The sequence below is a fragment of the Cryptomeria japonica genome, chromosome 6 (assembly GCF_030272615.1).
Source record: "Cryptomeria japonica chromosome 6, Sugi_1.0, whole genome shotgun sequence".
In the NCBI taxonomy this organism is placed as follows: Eukaryota; Viridiplantae; Streptophyta; class Pinopsida; order Cupressales; family Cupressaceae; genus Cryptomeria; species Cryptomeria japonica.
The window spans coordinates 79,550,666-79,573,625 of NC_081410.1; positions in this window are offsets into that span (position 1 = coordinate 79,550,666).

Genomic DNA, 22,960 nt, shown 5'->3' on the forward strand with positions numbered 1-22,960 from the left:
ACCTACCTCATGTATATTGGAGAGAATCAGTCAATACAACTATTTATACATTCAACAGAGCTCACATCAAAGGTGAAACCGATAAGATCCCTCATGAACTATGGTTTAGTAATACTCCTACTCTTAAATATTTTAGAATATATGGAAGCAAGTGTTATATTAGGAGAGATGATTATATAGGTAAATTTTATCCTAGAAGTGATGAAGGAATATTTCTTGGTTACTCATATAAGAGAAAGGCATATAGATGTTTTAACAAGAGATTGCACAAAATTGTTGAAACTGCAAATGTGAAGATTGATGAATAGTTTAGAGGTAATTCAAGGTCAATAGACTTTGAACAGGCAATAGAGATAATCACAAATGAACCTACAATGAGTACACCGGTACAAAATGTTGATCCAATCACACTGGCATCATCTGAGAATTCCACAGTGACTGAAGAACAACAGCGAGTGAATACACCTAGGTATGTAAGATTAAATCACTTTGAAAGTCAGATAATTGGGAATAAGTATCATGGTGTTATGACTAGAGGAAGACTAGAAAATGAAGAAGTATGTTTAATTTCTCAAATTGAACTAGCAACTATTAATGAGGCATGTGAAGATAAACATTGGATTAAATCTATGGAAGATGAATTGGAACAAATCGAAAAGAATAACACATGGACATTGGTTCCCTAACCTAAAGACAAAAATGTAATTGGAACTAAATGGGTATTCAGAAATAAACTTAATGAAGATGGTAAGGTGATAAAAAAAAAATCAAGATTAGTGTGTAAGGGACATTCACAGAAAGAAGGAATTGATTACAATGAAACCTTTGCATCGATAGCTATAATTGAGGGAGTCAGACTATTCTTAGCTTTTGCAACACACAAGAACTATAAGGTATATCAAATGGATGTTAAATGTACATTTTTGAATGGTGATCTTGAAGAAGTTTACATTGAACAACCTAATGGATTTTCTTTGATAGATGACAAAGATATGGTTTGCAGGTTAAGGAAAGCTCTATATTGATTGAAGCAAGCTCCTAAAGATTGGTATGCTAGATTGAACAAATATCTTTTGAAGCTTGGTTACACTAAAGGTAATGCTGATAGAAACTTATATTACAAAGTGACTAATAATGACATCTTGGTTATTGAAGTTTTTGTTGATGATACCATTTTTGGAGGAGAAGATGGATTGTGTAAAGACTTTTCTAATAAGATGCAAGAAGAATTTGAAATTCCTATGATTGGAGAGATAAAAAAATTTTAGGATTGTAGATTTCATAGACTAATAGAGGTATATTCACTAATCAATCAAAGTACTTGAAGGAATTACTTAAGAAATTTGGCATGAAAAACTCTAAATCGGTAAGTACACCTATGACTACAACTGATAAACTATCTTTGAAGGATGAATCAACACCTGATAATCCAACAAGATACAAATCTATGATAGGAGGTTTACTATATTTGACACAAACAAGACCTGATATTATGAATGTAGTATGTATTGTTTCAATATTTCAGAGTAATCCTAAAGAAAATCATGAATTAGTAGTAAAAAGGATTTTCTAGCATCTACAAGGCACAACAAATCTTCGTTTATGGTATCCTAAAGATGAAAATTTTGATTTATGTGCATACACAGATGCAACTTGGGTAGGAGATGTAGATGACAAAAAAAGCACCACTGGCGGAGCATTTTTTCTTGGCAGCAGACTAATTTCATGGTTGAGCAAGAAAAAGAGTTGTACTTCACTATCAACAGCAAAACTTCACTATCAACAGCAAAACCAGAATATGTTGCAGTAGCAACTAATTGTACACAGGTATTATGGATTAAGAAAATGTTGAAGGACATAAAGGTAAAATGCAAGGAACCTATAATCATTTATTGTGATAATATGGCAGCAATTGATATATCTAAGAATCCGGTATTTCACTCTAAAACTAAACATGTTTCAATCAAATTCAATTTTTGAAAAGAGAATGTTGAAGCAAAAGAAGTGAAATTGGTTTATGTGAATACTAAAGAGAAAATTGTAGATATCTTTACTAAGCCTTTGCCTAAAGAAACTTTTGAATATCTAAGAGAGCAACTCGGAGTTATACCCTCACCGATAGAAACTTAGATAGTTGGAGCATGGCATCAGACTGACAGAATTAACAGAGAAATATTTTTCTGGCTTTGATGAGGAGAGCTACTTCTCAAGGGGAGTAGTTGGATAAATTAATAAGTTGGTATTTTGTAATGAGTTCTATGAATTGTGTTATCTTGTTTTTGTATTGCTTTGGCATTTGATGTCAAAGGGGGAGAGATATCTATGGAAAAACACATTATCATTTGGGGAGATTATTCATTGGGGGAGAGATTGTTACTCTCTGTATCTGTATTTTAATTTTTGGATAATGATCTCTTTGGGAGATTGTTGGTTTTTGGTTTTTCGCATTTCTAATTTGGCACTTAGATGGTTTTTCCATCTTGTGTTGCCATCAATGCCAAAAGGGGAGATTGTTGGTATTATGGATGTGTTGCATTGGTTTTGTCATTGATGTCAACACTTGTCAACACTTGTCAACACTTATCCTTCTGGAGATCTTTGGTTATGTTCACAGGCATGTTCAGTGACTTATGCATAGTCACCGGTATCTGGTTCACCAACAGGTTATATTTTTCACCAGCACTAAGGATGATCTGTTATCATCTAGAGATTACTTGGTTATGTCAAAGACATTGTTTGGACACTTGGTTTTGGTGATTTGATTATTAGTACAATCGAGTTTGCATATTTGTTGTTACCGGCAAATAGGTCTAGGTTATGGACTGACAACCGTTATCTATTCCAGATCAGCATGGCACGTTATGAAGATAATTTGTTATTATTGTAAATGCATTGAGCTGACATCATGCATCCCATATTGATTCATTTGTAACTGATTTAATTGTAATATTCTTTGTAAGCTGACCTACACATTTGTTCTTAGGTTTTGGTATATATGTAAGATCTCATTTGTGAGATTATGTAGAGGAGTGCAAAAAGGATTGTAATAAGGTATATGTGAATATAAGAAGAGCTATACACGTAGACATAATTTGAAGATTCAAGGATTTTTTTTGGAGAAGACAATCTGAGCTTAACCGGTACTAAATCCAACATATGAAGATGATATTTTGAGCAGTACATTATCATTAGATTTAACCATCCAATTGTAGTCACTGTGACTCTCATTTTGTGATTGAGCAGTGAGCTCTAGGCAATTGGCCTTTCTGCATGTGCAGACCCCATATTGTAGACACATACTATCTGTAGTAGTATCATCTAATTGTGGGTAAGGTTTCCCACCATGTTTTTTCCCCTTATAGGGTTTCCACGTACAAATAATTATGTTGTGTTGTGTATATTATTTGTCTTTTTGTTTCATGCATTAAACTTTACCAGTATTGCAATTAACTGTTAAACTGTCTACCAACATAAAGTTTGGTTTACTGGTATTATGCATTAAGTTTGGTTAAGTCTTTTTTGGGTTGAAATTAATAGACAATTGATTCACCCCCCTCTCTCAGTTGCCTCGAGGTCCTAATAGCACAATCATCAACACTGATGTAAAATTTGCAAGCATGATAATAGGCTATAAGATAACTCAATCCAACCGATTGAATTTTGTTGCTAGTTCATGCATTCATGTTGCATATCAAATACCGAGAAATGATGTAAAGTATGATTTATGTGAATGGATGAGGAGTGAATTGATGTTAAACCTTGGAAGGATCAAGGGAGTTAAGAAAGGCACTTTTAGATATGGAAATTTTATTGTTTGTTTAATGCTTTTCTTCCTGAATGAGCTACCTGGTCTTGGCAAGAAGTGTTGGGCTCATGACATACCAGTAGGTATGTAGATCAAGGAAGCAATCACCAACCTTGGTACCGACAGAGATGAGAAAATTTGAGGGGTATTTTAAAATATTCCAAGAAAACATGAGGCAAAGGGAGAGAATATCAAAGAAAATTGTGGAGAAGTACTCCACTAATATCTGCTTTATGGTGAAAACTGATGAAACTATAATGGAGGCAGTTGAACCTAGGACAATATGCATTACAGAACTTGGATATGAGGTGGATGATAGTATTTTTGAACTCTATGCAAAAATTTTGTTAGATGCCCCATTGGATGATAAAACAGAGCATTTTGGTACAATAGAAGAGAAGGCCCTTGAGGTCAAAACTAGCTTTAATAGGAAAAGAAGAGAGAAGAAAATAGAAAAGATGTATGCATATGTACATGATGTAATTCATAAGATAGACACTCAACTGGGTTCTAGATCCAAACCGGAAGAAGAACTGATAGTGGCTAGTACCCCGGAAGTGAAGAATCTAGAAACTTTCATTTCCCCTATCACTTCTAATTCTGACCTTGAGGAGAATGAACCTCTATCTTTTAAAAGAGTACAAAGGAAGAAAGCAGATAAGCCACCAATAGAGCAAAAAAAGGTAGAGCCTAGGAGGAGACTTGTCAGAAAGGTAACCAAACCTACTACACCTCCACCTCTAGCAAGGAAGCCTATACAAAAGAGGAAACCAGTCACATCTACACCGGCAACCCCAAGAAAAAAGAAGAAGAGTGATGATACTAGAACCGGTAAGATCACAATGACCTGTGCTAAGTTTATTGATTAAATTACAAAAAATGATTTTTGAAAAATGTATCAAATTATTATGAAGACTTAGAATAAGATATGCAAAATGAAATAAGAAAGGCTATTTTGTTGTATATAGACATTTATAAGAAAGCCTTAGTTGAAATTTTGAAGGAGATACCTCTATCCTTGTATAATAAACTTGAGGCTAGAAGACTTCACACTGTCAAGAGGGATAGGGAGATTAAGGAAGTAGCATTTTGGAAATGTGTAGTGTTGTAAACAATGAGGAAATGAAAAGATGCATAGATGTTGCAAATAGGACAATTTTCAGTAGTAAACCTCTACAGATAAGCCTTATGATGGGAAGAGTAAATGAGGTGATAAATGAGGCTAGCAAGGGTTGGACCAAATTCTTTTAGAAAAATCCAGATTTTCTCACATCTCAAGAAGAATTTGCAAAAGAAACAACTTCCACCATTCCTGACAAATCAAAAGGGAAAGGTATTTTGGGTAGTTCAACTCCAATTTTGACACAACTGGTAGTAACCATAGACATACAGACTCAACCGACAGTAAAGGAGAGTGTACAATCTATACCGACACAAACTATTTTTGAGAAAGGCAATATACAAGACACTGTAAATATTGTGGATAATACTCCACTAACAGTAATTGACACTGCACCAAGTGGCAAAGCCACTAATGCAAAAGAGGTTGAGGATAAGGTAAAAGGAACTGAATCTATACCAACAGTTCAAACTAATTCCCCGACAAAGGTTTGATAACTCAATGATGAGAAAATAGTACCAAACCAGTACTAGGGGGGGTGAATCAGTATAGACAAAATACAGTCCTAAACTACTTCAACAACAATTACTCCAAATGACTGACAAATAGTGACACCGGTTTGAAACAGAGTGCAACTGGTAAAACCCAAAACAACTAAAACAATCATAAACCGGTTACTCACTTATCTTTCCACTCAACTCAGAACTACACTACCATTTCACCCTTATGTATGAATAGGTAATCTATCATCATATCTTCACAATAGCTAGTTCAACATGTTTTATTGATAGGCATAAAACACAGAACCATCATATGCTTAACAGGTAATAACAAAGCATCACAAGATAAAAGAATCACAAATGACACACATATTTTTCACATGGAAACCCAACTAGGAAAAACCACGGTGGGGATGAATACCCACAAACTTGTTGTTGAACTCTTTGGAAGTTTGTTCTGATACCAATTGATAACTCAATGATGAGAAAATAGTACCAAACCGGTACTGAGAGGGGGGGGTGAATCAGTACAGACAAAATACAATCCTAAACTAGTTCAACAATAATTACCCCAAATGACTGGCAAACAGTGACACCGGTTTGAAACAGAGTGCAACTGGTAAAACCCAAAACAACTAAAACAATCATAAATCAATTACTCATGCAGCTTTCCACTCAACTCAGAACTACACTACCATTTCACCCTTATGTATGAATAGGTAATCTATCATCATATCTTCACAACAGCTAGTTCAACATGTTTTATTGATAGGCATAAAACACAGAACCATCATATGCTTAACAGGTAATAACAAAGCATCACAAGATAAAAGCATCACACATGAAACACATATTTTTCACGTGGAAACCTAGCTAGGAAAAACCACGGTGGGGATGAATACCCACAAGCTTGTTGTTGAACTCTTTGGAAGTCCGCTCTATTAGGAGCCTTGTCCTATTAAAGACAGATACATTAGGTTCTGTTAGGAACCGATCCTATTAGGGATCACCTAGTTAAGGGATGGCTACAATACTCGGTTAAGGGTTAAACCTTGTTACAGGTTACCTTGTTAGAGGATTTCAAGAACTCAATAGCTAAAGGATTTCCAGAGCTCTCTAGCTTTCCAGATCTCAATAACTTTGAGTCACCCTGTTAAGGTATTTACAACAAGCCGGTTAAGACTACCTTGTTAGGGGATTTTCCAACTATTGAGGTAGTTAGGGATTAATAGGTATTTCAATGATCTAGTAACAACACTCAATGCCAATGCAGATCTGCTTAAGCTCCTCTTCACCTTCTGCACTTACACTCTGTAGGTATCACTTCTCTCCTCTGGTCTGCCAAGAATCATGTATCCCTTCTCTTGGATACTCCCACACAACTTTTGCCAACAACCTCAAAAAGAGTCACAACATTGACCTTATAGGACTACAGAAAGGTCGGTAGCATAAACCCTAAACCCTAGACCTTTTAGGTTAAGGAATTCAAATGGTTCAATCTTGACCATTGATCATACTCTATTGAATGCAACAGTCTTGATCCAATCTAAAGACATTCTCCATCATTTGTTTTCCACCAATTTTATGGCGGCTAATAACCCATCACACGTTATCACCATTTATAGACTTTGCACATTCTCGAGGTAGATAGGAACAATCTCCTTTATGCAAGATCCTTCACGCGCACAAGGCTGACATGGCAACATGATCTGTTCATCATTATAATGCTAACTCGTCATACAATGTCATTGGTTGAGCCATACAGGCTTGAAGCACTTCAACCAGAAACCCTAAAGTTGAGACTACCAACTAGTAGTCATACAACTCTTCCATGTGCCAGCTCCCATAACCATATGTCAGTTCATCTTGAAAAGGCAAACTGCTTCACTTTGGCACAAATGCTGGTTCACAGTGTTATACCAATTCTCACATATACTGGTTCATACCTCTTCAACATATTGACATCAATGACAACATACAATGTCATTATGTCCACATACCAGTTCACATAATGCCAACAATCTCCCCCTTTGGCATTGATGGCAATATACAAAGATATCTCTCCACTTCACATTTTCTCCTCCAATTTCTGCAAATATCTTCTCCACTTGACATCTTCTCCCCCTTTGACAGCAATGCCAAAGTGGAGGCACAAGCTTCCCTATTTCATTATGTTGCTCCCCCTAAGGAGTAGCATCCTTCAACACATCAATCCTGAAGAAAGATTTGACTATGAAATACCTGACTGATGTGGAGCATATACCTTTAGTTCACCTCCTGAAGTGGAAGTACCCCTAATTCACCTCTTAAGTGTGTAAATGTAGTCTTTGGGAGAGGCTTGGTGAATATGTCTGCTAATTGCTCCTTACTGGACACATGCTCTAGTGCAATCTCTTTGTTTTGAACCTTTTCCCTCAAAAAATGATACTTAAGCTCAAAGTGCTTGGTTCTAGAATGTAAAACCGGATTCTTTAAAATATTTATAGCACTTGTGTTATCACAAAATATACTTACCGGTTCAGATACAGGGATTTTGAAGCCTTTCAGTACATGCTTCATCCAAATTGTCTGAGTGCAATTCATGAAAGTTGCAACATACTCCACTTCTGATGTATACTAAGAGATACAACTCTGCTTTTTACTCCTCCATGAGACCAGTCTACCACCAAGGAAGAATGCACCACTAGTTGTGCTCTTCCAGTCATCTACATTACCACCCCAATTAGCATCTATTAACACTTTCAAGTTGAAGTCCTTGCTATATGGATACCACAATCCATAGTCAATGGTTCCCTTCAGAAACCTAAGAATCTGCTTGAGTGCAACCAAGTGGGATTCTCTTGGAATTTTCTGGAACCTTGCAGTAATGCCAACTACATGTGCAATATCTAGTCTACTATGCACTACATAATGCAATTTACCAATCATTGATCGGTATTCCTTCTCATCAACCAATGCTGAGTCATCCTCTTTGGATAGTTTACAACTGGTCACCATCGGTGTACCAGCCGGTTTTCTATCTTCCATGCCAAAGGTCTTCAACACCTGTTTGACATACTTGGACTGAGTGATAAAGATTCCATCCTTCATCTATTGGATCTGTAGTCCAATGAAGAACTTAATCTCCCCTATGAGTGACATCTCAAACTCTTCCTTCATCTCATCAGCAAACTCATGACTCATCTTGTCATCTCCACCAAAGATAATGTCATCAACAAATACCTCACAGATCAGGATCTGATCTCCTTCAGACTTCAAGTAGATATTACTATCTTCACTTGTTCTCTCAAATCCAATCTTCACAACATGGGAATGAAGATGCTCATACCATGCCCTAGGTTCTTGCTTTAGACCATATAAGGCTTTATGTATCCTACATACCATGTCATTATCTTTAGATAGGGCAAACCCATCTGGTTGCTCAATATACACCTCCTCTTCAAGTACACCATTTAGGAATGTCAATTTTACATCCATTTGATATACTTTGAAGCCTTTAAAAGCTGCATATGCAAGAAGCATACGAACTCCTTCCAATCTGGCTACAGGAGCAAAGGTTTCTCCATAGTCTTCTCCTTCTTCTTGAGCATATCCCTTGCACACCAATCTGGCTTTGCTCCTAATCACTATGCTATTCTCATTCAGCTTGTTTTTGAACACCCATTTGGTGCCAATGACATTTTTATGCTTTGGTCTACATACCAAGGACCATGTACCATTTTTCTCTATCTAGTCAAGTTCCTCTTCCATTGCCTTGATCCAATCTTCATCTTTATGAGCCTCTTTGAATGATTTAGGCTCAAATTCAGAGATCATACATGAGTTTTCTCTGATCTTTCTTCTTGTAAGGATTCCTACATCCTTATCTCCTATGATCTACTTAGGATCATGATTCAGCTTGACATACCGAGGAATAGTCTTGACTAGTTCTTCTTGCTTTTCCTCTTCATCCTCGTCTTCATGAGTATCATCATTCATCGGTTTAGGAACACTATTACTGGTACTTGGTTGATTGACAACCAGTTCCCAGAAGGTTGCAATTGGCTCATTTATAGCTTGCTCACTGTTAGTTTCCTCTGGTTTCTCAGAGGTTTCATTAACTCTCACATTGATACTTTCCATAATTCTCTGAGTCCTATTGTCGAAACACTTAAGAGCTTTACTCTTGGTGGAATATCTTAGGAATATTCCCTCATCACATTTTGCATCAAATTTTCTCTGGTGTTCACTCCTCTTGATGTAACATTTGCTACCAAACACTCTAAATTAGCTAACCACAGGTGTCTTACTGGTCCAGTACTCATAAGGAGTTTTATCCTTACCCTTCTTGATGAGTACCCGGTTCATTGTGTAGACTGCAGTGCTCATTGATTCTCTCCAAAAGGTGTGAGCTACCTTTCCTTGAATCAACATGGTTCTAGCTACTTCAACCACAGTCCAATTATTCCTCTCTGCTAGGCCATTCTGCTGTGGAGTCTGGGGGCAGACAGTTGCCTCTTGATGCCAAATTCTTCACAATACTTGTTGAACTCACCGGAAGTGAATTCCCCTCCTTGATCAGTTTTGAGACACTTGATCCTTTTACCACTTTCCTTCTCCACTAATGCTCTGAAATCTTTGAACTTCACAAAGGCTTCAGACTTGTCTTTCAAGAATGTGATCCACATCATTCTTGAGCAGTCATCAGTGAGAATCATGAAGTACCTATCACCCTACACACTTCTAGTTTTCATAGGACCACACAAATCAGTATGCACAAGATCAAGCAGGTTGTCAGTAGTGAAAGATTTACCTTTAAAGGTTGAGGAAGACATTTTCCCCAATTGACACTCTCTACACAAGGTATTATCCGGTTTGCTTAGCACTAGCAACCCTCTAACTGCCTTGATCTTACTAGCCTTAACAATGTTATCAAAGTTTACATGGTAGAGTCTCCTATGCCATATCCAGCTATCATCAAACTTAGCCATAAGACATGTACTTATATTTGTATTTAGATGAAATAGGTTACCTTTGGTTTGCATGTCGGTGGCCACCAATTCACCATCTTTTCCTTTGATTCTACAAACTCCATTCTTTAATTCTAGAGTAAGGCCACTGTCATTCAGCTGGGCAACACTCAGAAGGTTGTGTCTGAGACCATCAACCCAGTACACATTGTTAGCACTTCTCTTTCCATTCAGAGAGACAGACCCTCTACCTTTGACCATGCATGGTGCATCATTGCCAAAGTGAACCACACCTCCATCATACTCCTCCAAGGATAGAAACTTGCTCCAGTCACCAGTCATATGGTGAGAACAGCCACTATCAATGATCCACTCATTGGAATTATCAAACCGGGAGACAAGAGTCTTCTTGTCTAACATATCTTCTTTGACAACAACAAACATAATATCTTCATCCTCTAATTCTTCATCTATGACACCTTCATCAACTGCCACAAAATAGTTTCTCCAATTTCCTCCTTTGAATTTCCTGAACCTTTTTGGTTTGTCCTTGTTATCGCCATTAGGACAGTTCATAGCAATATGTCCTATCCGGTTACAAGAAAAGCATTTCAAAGGTAGCTTACCTTTGTATTTACCAGTTCCTTTAGGAATCTTCTTGGCAAGGAGAGCTTCAAATTCCATCAGAATCTCCTCATCATCCATTTCTCTTCTCTATCTAGGTTCACCACTAGTGCTAGCTTCTTTTCCTTTTTTGGATCATATAGCAGAGGCTTTAAAAGCCGATTCAGTCTTTTGAACACTGCCATCAAAACTATTTAGCTCATAGGCTATCAACTTGGCTATAATGGAGTCCAAGGATACCTTAGTCTTATCTATTGATCTTAGCTCCTAAATAGCAGAAACCCTTATTGCATAGATTGGCAATAGGGATCTCAAGAATTTTCTTACCACAGTGAAATCTTCTATTTTACCACCTGCACTCTTGATTTCTCCAACAACTTTTTTGATTCTTATTCCATACTACTGAATGGTCTCACCTTCAACCATCTGCATATCTTCAAACTTCCCTCTCAGGCTTTCTTCCTTAGCCTATTTTACATGTTCATCACCACCATAGATATTTTCAAGAGCATCCCATACCTCTTTGGGATTTACCTTGTCCTAAACATCAATAAACTCAATGTCAGATAGACTACTAATAAGGGCTTCCATGACTTGCCCATTTTCTTGTATCTCTCTCTTTTGGTCATCGATGAGAGTACCAGTAGGGACAACATAGACATTCCCAATATAACTCCAGTGTTGAGCACCCATTCTTCTGATGAATATCTTCATCCTATCTTTCCATATACCAAAATTTTCCCTGTTAAACTTTGGACATTCCCTCTTCATCATTTGACTAGGATCTTTACCTCAGGTGGTTAAGCTTACAACATAGAGGACCTAAAGGACACTCTGATACTAATTGATAACTCAATGATGAGCAAATAGTACCAAACCAATACTAAGAGGGGGGTGAATCAGTACAGACAAAATACAGTCCTAAACTGGTTCAACAACAATTACTCCAAATGACTGGCAAACAGTGACACTAGTTTGAAACAAAGTGCAACTGGTAAAACCCAAAATAACTAAAACAATCATAAACCGGTTACTCACTTAGCTTTCCACTCAACTCAGAACTACACTACCATTTCACCCTTATGTATGAACAGGTAATCTATCATCATATCTTCACAACAGCTAGTTCAACATGTTTTATTGACAGGCATAAAACACAAAACCATCATATGCTTAACAGGTAATAACAAAGCATCACAAGATAAAAGCATCACACATGACACACATATTTTTCATGTGGAAACCCAAATGGGAGAATCCACAGTGGGGATGAATACCCACAAGCTTGTTGTTGAACTCTTTAGAAGTCCACTCTGTTAGGAGCCTTGTCCTATTAAAGATAGATACAATAGGTTTTGTTAGAAACCGATCCTGTTAGGGATCACCCAGTTAAGGGATAGCTACAACACCCGGTTAAGGGTTAAACCTTGTTATAGGTTACCTTGTTAGAGGATTTCAAGAACTCAATAGCTAAAGGATTTCCAAAGCTCTCTAGCTTTCTAGATCTCAATAACTTTGAGTCACCCTATTAAGGGATTTACAACAAGCCGGTTAAGACTACCCTGTTAGGGGATTTTCCAACTGTTGAGGTGGTTAGAGATCAACAGGTATTTCAATGATCTGGTAACAACACTCAATGCCAATGCAGATCTGCTTAAGCTACTCTTCACCTTCTGCACTTACACTCTGTAGGTATCACTTCTCTCCTCTAGTTTGGCAAGAATCGTGTATCCATTCTCTTAGATACTCCCACACAACTTTTGCCTACAACCTTTGAAAGAGTCACAACATTGACCTTATAGGACAACAGATAGGTTGGTAGCATAAACCCTAAACTCTAGACTTGTTAGGTTAAGGAATTCAAATGGTTCAATCCTAACTGTTGATCATACTGTATTGAATGCAATAGTCTTGATCTAATCTCAAGACATTCTCCATCGTTTGTTTTCCACTGATTTTATGGCGGCTGATAACCCATCACACATTATCACCGTTTACAGACTTCACACATTCCCAAGGTAGATAGGAACAATCTCATTTATGCAAGATCCTTCACGTGCACAAGGCTAACGTGGAAACATGATCTGTTCTTCATTATAATGCTAACTCATCACACAATGTCACCAGTTGAGCCATACAGGCTTGAAGTACTTCAACTAGAAACCCTAAAGTTGAGACTACCAACTGGTAGTCATACAACACTTCCATGTGCCGACTCCCATAACCATATGCCAGTTCATCTTGAACAGGCACACCGCTTCACTTTGGCACAAATGCCGGTTCACAGTGTTATACCGATTCTCACATATGCCGGTTTATACCTCTTCAACATATTGACATCAATGACAACATACAATGTCATTATGTCCACATACCGGTTCACATAATGCCAACAAGGTTTTGGCAATTGACACTTCTCAAGTTTAGAAGAAATCAGTCACTAAGATGAGTCCAATTGGGTTGATGATGATGGAAACTCAAAAATTATTAAAGGAGGGTACTACAAACAAGGGAATAATTGATCAATTAATCATAGCGTTGCACAAAATGATACCTGATTGTTAGATTGAAGATGGAGCAAGCCCTTCCGGCAAGCTCAATACTCTAATAGAACATATCTGTAACAACTTTCAATCTCAGAGGTAGATTGCAGACCGATGGGCTTTGGAAAAGTTCACAATAGCTAAAAGAATAGCTTTTGATCAGATCATAGATATTGAGAAGAAGAAAATTGAAGACAAACTTATTCTTATTGAGGTTTGTTTAAAACAGTGTACTAATATCTACAGAGTTTGTTGTAACATAGAAATTCTTATAGCTAATGTAGATGAAAAATTGAAGGAATTGTATGATAAGATAGCTAACATTGCTAATTCTTTTGGTGAATTAATATCACTAACAACATCTATTGATGGACAAATTTTGTCCTTGGAGAACCAATTTTTTGTTTTGGAAAAAGAGAAAGATAAGATCATTCGTAGGGCAATGATTCTTAGAGGACTTGTAAGTCCCAGATTAGATTCTTTGGGTGTTCATAAGAGAGAGTGCATGAACATGATTGCTAAACCCACACCGGTAGAAGTCAAAGAGAAGAAAATACTAGCACACTTACTAAGTGGACTAGTATCCATTTCTAAAACTTTCAAAACTAGCCAGGATACATATCTTCAGCTATTGGATAAGGCTTACCCCGAAATCTTGAGGATGGTCAAGCTCCAATGAAATTAACAGTATTCATTCATTATTTTGTTCTGAATTCTTTCAATTCATTCACTGTTCATTGGCATTAATGTCAAAGGGGGAGTATGTATATATGTGAAAAATATCAAAAAATCAGACAGGAACACATGGGAAGATCAGAAGGAGTGTATTGCTCAGGGGGAGCATATTTCAGTTGAACCAGCAGGGAATCCATTTTTCACATGAGTATTGCCATCAATGCCAAAGGGGGAGATTGTTGGCAATTGACACTCATTGGATTCATTTTGTTGTCATTGATGGCAACAAGATTAGATGGAAGTAATATACTGGCACTAGGAGGCATATACTGGCAGACACTAGCTTTGGAGCATTCAAGGCTACACTGGCATCGACACTGGCATCGACATCAATACTTCAAGGAAGCCGACATCAAGGAGGATTTATTTAGAAAATTATTTTGTAATTATTGTCGAGGCTGACATTGTATATCTTTTGTAATGCATTGTAAGCCAACATAAGACATATTGTTTGTAATGGGTATATAGGTCAGTCTACTGTGTCATTTTGTAATGTGTAGAGACATGATATGGACATAGGCAAATATAGAAGAACTGTAAAGTGAAGTATATGTATGTAGATCATTTGTAGATGAATGTTATATCATGCAATGATCTATAGATAGTCTAGAAAAAATTCTTGGAGGAGAAGATATATCAGTAGTAGTGTTCAGGGTTATGAACTAGTATAGAGCAGAGCTAGAACCAAAACTCTATTTGGCATAGTAGATGCATTTTTGAGTTCAATTTTATTGTTTTACATTAGCAAAAGCTTGTAGTCAGTGAGACTCTTTAGTGATGAGCAGTATGCTCTAGGCAGTGTGCCTTCCTGCATGTGCAGACCCCTATTATATGTAATATCCTTTCATATGGCCAGTGAACTGATATTGTAGGTCACAAATCCCACCGTGGTTTTTCCTCTTTGAGGTTTTCCACGTATAAATTATGTGTGTTATGGTGTTCATTTATGTGGATGGTTTATTTTCTTCAAGCTATATGTTTATTTGTTTACCAGTTTATCTGCATATGGTATAAAAGTATAAAATCTTGTGTTACCGGCAGAACACAGATTCACCCCCCATCTCAGTGTTCTTGGATCCCAACATTTAATACGTTTTTAGGTTTGTTTTTTTTTGTTTCATTTTAGCCTATAAATTTGACTTCCTGAGCTTTGTGATTGTGTATTTTCTTGTACAAGTGCATTTAAGGTTTTGAAAGTCAATTTCCTCCATCTTTTCGCAATTTGAGGTCAGTTTTGTATCATTCTTGATTTTGCATTTGTAATTTTATAGTTTAGGGTTTTGTTTTTGTTTTAGATTAATTTGTGGCAGGTCCAGGTTTCTAATCCGACCTACCTTGCCTTTTCTTCTTTCCTTTCTAGCATTGCTCGAGTGCTGGACGAATTTGAAGTGATCAACCCCTTTTTTTGTGCATGCGAGACAGACTTTAAAATATGACTTACATGATGGCTTTTCCCATCTTCCTACATGTCGGGTTTTAAAACTCAACATGGGGATAAGCCATGTACATGGCTTTGCATATCACACTGTAAAATTTGATATGTGAAGGGGTGTTTGATCCATTGAGGTCTGCAAGTTGGACTATAAAGTCTGGCTTGTAGATGACCTATCAATATTCCTACATGTCAGGTTTTAAAACTTGACATGTAGGGATCTTTTGCTATACCTTGGTTGCACATCAAACTTTAAATTCCAGTGTGTGAATATTGGCTTCTTACTTGTAGATCGGACTTTAAAGTCTGACCTACAAGTTTTTGTCTAGTTTTTCCCTATCTTTTTTTACTCATGAAACCTGTTTTGTTCAATGAAATTGCTCATCTGATGGTGATGAATTTCAAAACACTAATCCTTATTATTGAATGTAGAACTTCATAAATGTCTAATCCTTATCAAGCCAACTCAAATCATTCTTGATGCAGGAGCATCCCCAGTTCACAACAATCTTGCATCAACCAAAAACATTTTTTTTTTGTAGTTTCAGTGTTCCTTTCTGTGTGTCTTGATTTTGGCTCATTGCATCCTGTGGAGTTGAATTCTACTTGAATACTTGATCATCTTTCTTTCTTTCAAACCACATCTCTTTTGGATCACTTTCTGACAAGATAATGCTAATGGTTTTCATGATAGTTTCTTGTTACCAGTTGTTCCTTTGTTATCGGTTGCTTGAGACCTATTCTGGTGATCTACCAGAACCCATTCTGAAGCTCGTGGAGCCTTGAGAACTAATCTCGATGTTTCTTGGTGTGTGGTCGACCTTCTACATTTCATCCTTTGGATTTTTTTAATTGAATCTCTTAGAGGAGGCCGACCTTGTTCATTTTGCATGTTAGGTCTTGTTCTTTGGGTTTTGATCCTTTTGGGCCAAGTGGATCCTTTCGATTGATATATATATTTGTAATCATTATTTAGAATGTAATCAATTGAAGAAAATTTAGAATCAATCAAAGATAGGTTGTGCCTAGAAGATAGATCTTTCAATTCAAGGTCTCGGTGTGAACTATTCTAATAGGCCTATGTTTTGGTATGTTGTAACTTGGTTGTTACCGGTTGGATGTAATCAAATTTCATGCAATAAAACTATCTAGTCTGCATTGCCTCCATCATGTCTATGTGTTTCCATTATGTTTAGTCTTGCTGACCAGTTTGGACTGATCTCCTTGAGGTCCCTCCTCACCAGCGACTGCTTCAAGTGGTATCAAAGTGAAGTTTCATTCTGGAGGTTGCGTGTCCTGAATTTTGTTGTAGGGTGGTATCAATGGTTACCGGAATGAGAACTTTGGAAGACAAGATTGTTGGCATTTTGATGATGTTTTGTACTTAGTTGTGATTATCATTGATGGAAACACACTTATTTATTATATGAGTTATTCTCAACCGGTAGTATGTGATGTATTGTTCAAATCGGTATTATATGCCAATGTATGCATAGTTTTTGTTTGTAGAAGACTATCGGTGTTTGCAGAAGGAGCTTACCAGTCAAAGCATGACTGAGGATCTCAAGTGGTATGAGGACTTCAAGTGGTATGAGGATCCCAAGTGGTAGCCAATGTTTTTAAGATCGAAATACTATGTTCCAGTTTACCAATCTTTTTTTGTAAACTGGTAATCAGTATACTTTGTTTTGTTAACTGACAAACTTATAAAGTGTGATGAGTTATCATCCACCGACACCAATGCGGTGATTTTGTATCATGTTACAAATTATGTCTAGATGAAATGTACTTAGGAAATTGTAGTCTAATCTCATTGGATAGACATTAAATCAGATTCCTATATGAGGACATCATGTCTAGGGTTTTGTGTGTGTGAAGTGTTGTAGAGAAGATTAGGTCTTTGCGGAAAAGGTATCTTGTGACAGAGATTGAACAGAAGACTGAACTAATGCTGCAATGCATTAACAAAGAGAAATCAAGGATCTAACTAAGCATTTTGTCCTACTTTGTAGATCACTTACTTGTTGATTACTAATCTCTTCGACAAGTTAGAAACCCTTAACCGGGTATGCTTAGTTAAGCCTGTTCAAAATCCTCTAACAAGGTGGTTCATAATTGTCGATGTAAAATCCTTTAACAGGGTAGTATTTAATAGGTTTTATCTCCTAATAGAGATCAAGATTCCTAATAGGATCTGTTCTAGTGAAGAACATTATAAGGCCTTAACCGATCTGACCTTAACCAGTTTGGTTGCTATACTGCAGATAGTAGACTTGTGAGTTTAACTCACCGTGGTTTTTCCCATTTGGGTTTCCACATCAAAATATCTTGTGTTATGGTGATTGTGCTATTGTGAGTGAATGATTTATTTTCTATTTGTCTTATTTGTGTATTAACCAGTTTGTTGTCTATAGGACTATACTAATCTACAGTAAAATTGCTTAAGTGTTTGTTAAATTTTTTGGGTATACTAATTCACCCCCCCTCTTAGTATTCATCAATTGGTATCAGAGCCAACCTTTCTTTAAGTCTAACCACTTGAAAGGAGATATGGGGGAATACAACATGGGGAACTCGCTCACTATCTAGCTGAATCTGAGAGAGCCTATGATGAACTTAAGGTCAAGTATAAAGCCTCTTTAGCCAAAAGAAGAGAACTTGTTGAGAAAATGATGGAAATTACAGAAAACAACTCTTCTGATGAAGCAGGTGTGGATGCCCTAGTTGAAGAAGTGGAGAAACTGAATAAGTCCAAAACTAACCAGAGAAGGGAGTTGGAAGGATTGACCATTAGGATGAGTCAGGAACTGGAAAACCGAAGAAAAGTTGAGGATCTAGTGAAGGACAAGGAGCACAAGATCTTTAAGTTGAATCAAGAAATTGGTACCATTACTGGTTATATGCAAGAGAATAAGGAAGAGAAAGAATAAATTCAAGCAAAACTCAATGTAGCCATTTCTTAGAATGAAACCCTAATGAAGACCAATGAAGCTCTTTCCAAAGAACTTGCTGAGACGAAGGAGATACTTGCAAAGTTCAATCAGAGTGCTACAAAATTGGACCAAAAGATGGAATCAATGAGCCATCAAAAGATACCACTGGACTTGGTTTCTCTACATATGAGGAAGGTGAATCCTTTGGAACCAAGATTGATGCACCAAAAGAGAAACCGTTACCTAAGAAATGCAGCAAAAGAAAAGGTAAGTCAAAGTTCAAACTTGTATGCTTTAACTATCATAAGGAAGGACATACTACCAATGTATGTAGGAGAAAGACTTATAATAACTTCCCTTACATGCAAAACAATGTGTATGACCACAAGGCTAGAACTGGTATATTTAATGGTCATTGTTATGCATGTAACAAGTTTGGGCATAGATCTTTTGAGTGTAGATCAATTATGAACAACCCTGGAGGCTATGCACCAAGATCAAAAGTAGTTGTCCAAGAACCTCTTATGCACCAGAACCCAAATCAGTATAGAACCTATGACCATTGGTCAAATGGTTATGGAGCAACAAATGGTTGGAGAGAAACCTGTACTATGATCTGTCATGGTAGTGGTCACACTGCTACAATATGTAGGAGAAAGAATGGAAATGTGAACACCAGACCATGGAGCGCACTTGGTATGGTATACTATCATTGTAACAATTTGGGACATCTCTCCAGAGCATGCAGACTAAGACAAAATCCATTGGAAGACAAACTAGTCAACCCACAAGGTAAAGGAAAGTTCGATGTTGAAACCATTCAGGAAGATATGAATAAAACTTGGACAAAGAAATCTGAAGAGAAGACACAAGATGTACCAGTTTCTGCACCCAATGTGGAGACCCCTGAATTAGCAAATTGAGCTTCGAAAAGCTTAAGGGGGAACATATCAGTAATAATGTTTTGGACCCCAAAGTATATCGGTAAAGTTCTTTTATCGGTATTGGTTACCTATTGACCGACATAAGAAATGAAGTGGTAAAAGGTAAAATTAGGGTTTGTACCCTATCCATGATGCATTTATTATGGTAGGTAGGAGCATGTATAAAGGTGATTCTTGTAGTCATTTTTACTTACCTATTTTTGAAGACACATTTTTCTAACTTGAGCAACACAACAAAATCAATCAAATATTGCATTTGAAGAAATCCAGAAAGAAATCTTGTGCAAGACCCAATAGTCATTTCAAGCTATCCAGAGTGGAGGTTAGAGTGGTAAGGAAATATTTTGGAGAAGAGTGTTGTGCTCAACATCGGCAAACCCTAGTTCGGAGTAAAAAGGTATTGTTCATCAAATCACTCTTATCATTCAGAATTATTTAGACATGGCTTCTACATCCAAAGTCTCTTCTAGTTCTTTCGCACTTGAGGAGTCATTCAAATCTCTTAGGAAGAAGTTGAAATATAATGCCCTATCTCAAATTCCCATCAGATTCATTGTCAAAGGGGATGTTTCTGGTTACATTGATTGCAAACTAAAAGACCTAGGGTCTCTAGTGATTCACTCCCAATTGAGATTTTTCTGTGGAGAAGATAACAAGAATAAACTAGAGTACAACGTGATCGAGAAGAAGAAATTTCACCATGTAGTTATTTTCTCAAGGAATTCACAGAAGATCATATAAGAATTATTCTTAGTAGGGTTCATGGTGACAAGATGTATCTTTAGCAAACCCATGATATCACACCGGAGGCAATGCATGTCGTGACCAGCTTCTGCAATATTGGAGAAGTCCCTATTCTTCGTAAGATCACAAAATTCAAAGTGACAGAGCTCACCGGTTCTCTGAGTAACAAGTGAGCAATGACTGTCAACACCATAAGAGATGACTTGGTGAAGTATGCATGCATGGTGATTGGGTATAGAGTATTCTATGCTAGTAGGATGAATTATGGTCCTACGGCTACTGTCAATGTCACTTATTGAATGAACAAGGAAGATGCAGAGTATGACTTATGTACCTGCATGCAAAAAGAACTCATGGAGAAACTAAAATCCATCAAAGTGGACAAAGCACTAAGGTTCAAGTTTGATCAACTGCTTGTCGGGTTGTTTTTCTACTTTCAAGGGTATTTTCTAGGAGTTGGTGATGTTGAATGGTCAAGTGACCTACGGGTTACAAGACAAATCAAGGAGAGTCTACAAGTAGTGGGATCTACTTATCCGTAGACTCTAAACAAGTATTTTGATAAGTTTAGATTGAAGATGAACCAGAGAACAAGGCTATCAGGTGGCCTGGTTAAGAAGTATGAAGATGATATTTGTTTCATGATCAAATTGGATCATTGCATAATGGAAGTAGTTGAGCCAATAAAAGTGGAAGTTGACCCTATGGGCTATGAAGTGGTGAATGATATACTCATTGGGTATGCCTCTACCCTACTTGCTTCACTGCTTGATCCAAAGAAGAAGAGGATTGGTACCTACTCTGAGAGGGTTAATCCTACTGAAGTTCTGAAGTAGAAGAAGAGGAAATTTGTGTCATCGACATCGACACTAGTTACATCTGTTGCCAGTCCAAAAGTGACCAAGAGCTCACTAGCTAAGAAGATCCCAGAGGCTATTCCGCCAAAGGTATTTGAGAGGAAGAAGAGAACCAAGAACAAAGCAAAGGATTCAGAAGACACTGAATTGGAAGCTGAAATATCGGGTAAAAAGACCAAGCTAACTGGTAATGTACCTATAACCACTACATCGGTAAATATACACATTCCTTCTTACAAGCCTATGACATATTTTCAAAGGACTATAAAGAATATTAGAATGATGGTATCAAAGCAGAAGAAGAGGAAATTTTTGATGATCTAAAAGATTATTTTGATGATATTAATGATACTAAGAGGAAGGAGGTAGAGAAAGAACTCATTAAGTATTTATGTGATAATGATTGGTCTCCAACCGATATTAAACTTAGAGTTTCTAATTCTTTGTATGATTCTTTGGACAATAAATGGTGCATTGTCATTGAAAAGGAGCAAGCAATTAGAGAGCAAATTTTTGCTCAATATTTCCCAAATGCTTCCAATTCTGAATTATTTGAGATTCTTGATCGGTACAAAGGCATCTTTTTCATGAGAAAGAGAAGACTTCAGTTACTTGGAGGTAAATTCTCTGAATTAGAAAAGGACACTCATCTATAGGCTCAAGAAGCTATCAAGATGCAAAAGGTATCCGAAGAAAATACACAGGCTGAGAAAGTGATTGACCTTTCAAAAGAAAAAATGGATGAAGTCTTCAATGATCAGGGAGAAAGAGTAGCTGAGAAAAATGATCCTATTAATATGGATGCATTAGATGTTGAAGGTACTAAACCAGAGAAATCTAAAAAAGAGAAAGCGGAGAAAGAGAAAACAGAAAAAGAGAAAGTAGAGAAAGAGAAAGTGGAGAAGGAGAAAGCAGAGAAGGAGAAAGCAAAGAAGGAGAAAGTGGAAAAGGAGAAAGTGGAGAAGGAGAAAGTGGAAAAGGAGAAAGCAGAGAAGGAGAAAGCGGAAAAAGAAGAGAAAGACAAGGCTGACCAGGGGGCTAAGGAGAAAGAAGAGCAGGAGAAGAAGAGACAAGAGGAGATCAAAGAAAAATAAGGTGGACAGACTTCTGAGACTCCCAAGGCAACCGGAGATCAAGCTCAAGCTAAACAGGTTGATCCTACCAGTCACAATGAATTGACTCTTGCTTGTCTTACCAAATCTATAGACTAAAATGATCTACTTAGAAGTATTCAACTTGCTCAAGAAAGATTGGAGGAACTAAGAAAGAAGAAAGAAAAAGATGTTATTCAACTTGTTGTTGATATTCTTTCAACCTTAGTCCTCGATATTGATCTTTCCAGTACTGATTCCTCACTAGTCCAGTTGAAGCTTCTATGCACAATAGTGGGTGATCAAGTATAATCATTGGAAGATGCTACCCAGGCTACTGCAGAGAAAAAGCATGCAAAGGCATTAAAAGTTGCCTTCATAAAGTAATTTAACGAAGACAGAGCCAAGCTAATCCATCAGAGAGATGATATCAATTTGGAAATGGCTGAAGGACATAAACATTTGAGCAAAATCTGCCAACCTAATCTATATTGTGATGATGCTCTGAAGAAGAAAGATCAAATCCAATCGGAATTAAAGAAGTATATAGAAAACTTGAAAGTGCCATATGATTCCTTCATAGTGTATGGGCAGACTATACAGACTCATAGGCAACAGATTGCCAGGATTAATTCAGAGATCTGCAAGCGGGCTCAAGATCTCCAAAAGCTTTAGTTGCTTTT